The sequence below is a fragment of the Pundamilia nyererei genome, unplaced genomic scaffold (genome assembly GCF_000239375.1).
Source record: "Pundamilia nyererei isolate P.nyererei 1_Seehausen unplaced genomic scaffold, PunNye1.0 scaffold00755, whole genome shotgun sequence".
Lineage (NCBI taxonomy): Eukaryota > Metazoa > Chordata > Actinopteri > Cichliformes > Cichlidae > Pundamilia > Pundamilia nyererei.
The window spans coordinates 62,412-64,066 of NW_005188156.1; the positions used below are offsets into that span (position 1 = coordinate 62,412).

Here is a 1,655-nt window from a genome sequence, read left to right on the forward strand (position 1 = left end):
TTGGAGTTGGGAAATCTTTCAAAGTCTGTGTATGTCCTCAGTTATCCACCTCACGGAACTCTTGAGAGCTTTAAAAACTTCTTTTCACCTGATCCAAGAAGCTTCTTCAGTTCTAGAACAAATGCTGGAGGGTCCCAGGCATTAAACCGCTAGTGGAGCTTCTGAGGGTTGTTCATCCAATATTGACGTCTTGGGCGTGTCTAAATCTTCATTGTGTCCTCCTCTTGGAAACAAAGGAGGGAAAGCATAACTCCCAATGCTTCCCGCCATCAGCACTCGTTAATGAAATGTAATGGCATTGGTAAGCAGGTAAGGCACTGCTGGGATTTGAACCCAGGATCTCCTGTTTACGAGACAGGCGCTTTGGCCAGCTAAGCCACAGCGCCTTGAGCGGTGTACCTCTGGCTACTGTCCAACAGCTGGTGGGGAAAAATGTGACGAACCGATTCAAACCTGTGTCTGCAGAGGTTACTTGGTTTTTCCCTTCCCTGAAGGAGGCACTGTAGCTTAGCCGGTATCATCAGAAGGGGTCAAAACAGATCCAGCTGCCCTCACTACCTGGCCAAGACCAGCTAACATCAAGTAGCTTAAGTCTTTCCTTGGGTTCACTGGATATTACAGGAGGTTTATAAAAGACTATTCCAAGCTTGCAATACCCCTTAATCACTTAGGTGCTGGTTGCCTCCCACTGAAGAGAAAATCCAGTCTTTCTGCAAAATTTTATACATGTTAGGCATTTGTGTTAACCACAGTATTGTTGAAAAAAAATACATGCCTGTTTTAAGATCATATTATAGTGCAGTAGACAAGGTATCTACTGTAAATATATTTGAATAAGCCACCTACAATATGTCATCAAAAATAAAATGTTTTGATCCTGCTCACCTTTAACTGACATCCAGCTCTATGCTGACTCTCTTCCTGAGTCCTGACACTTGTAGAAACCTTCATCAGACTCTGACACTGCAGAGATTTTCAGCTCCCCTCGTGGATCATTTTGTATAAGTTTGTCATTGTGATAGTGTAATGGGGAAGGCTTTAGGACCCAGGGGACCCAATGGAGGGTATACAAGAGGACGTAGCAGCAGCTGCTCTTCATTTCCACTGATGAGCGGCTGTGAACAATGGTTGTGTGAGTAGGTGAAGAGCCTGAGAAGTTTTCATTGTCTGCTACACAAACAGTTGTATGTATGTAGGTTACATCATAGCCTTTATGAAGATTCAACAGAGAAATCTAAATCAGCCATTATTCACAGTGTCTACCATAAGGCAAATTAAATGCATATATACCATAACAAGGCTGAATGTGCTGTATGCTGATGTGTTAAATTGACTTTTTCATAAACCATTACTAGCATCACACAAGTGTCTCATCTTTGCCTCCTACTTGTCTGCTTGCTTTGTTTGATAGGAGCTTTATCACCAAAAAAAAACAAAACAAAAAAACTACCCTTACACACATTTGTTGTTGGGTCATTAAGGTAACATTTGAAGTCTACAAAATACATATATTAGATGGGTTCAAACTGACATAGAGGTATAACTGCAGAGATAAAAAAAAATATTAGCAAACCAGACAATAGACTGTTATTTCCCTCCTGTCATCGATATGATCATCCAGTAGGCCACCACTGGTACATTGCAGTCATAAACTG

The 1,655-nt window shown here is 41.6% G+C and overlaps 1 non-coding gene across 1 annotated transcript; it reads right to left on the reverse strand.

Moving 5' to 3' along the window:
* Positions 1-312: 312 nt before the first annotated feature.
* Positions 313-386, reverse strand: trnat-cgu (transfer RNA threonine (anticodon CGU)). The gene has a single exon. It is a non-coding gene; the product is annotated as a tRNA-Thr (tRNA).
* Positions 387-1,655: the final 1,269 nt, after the last annotated feature.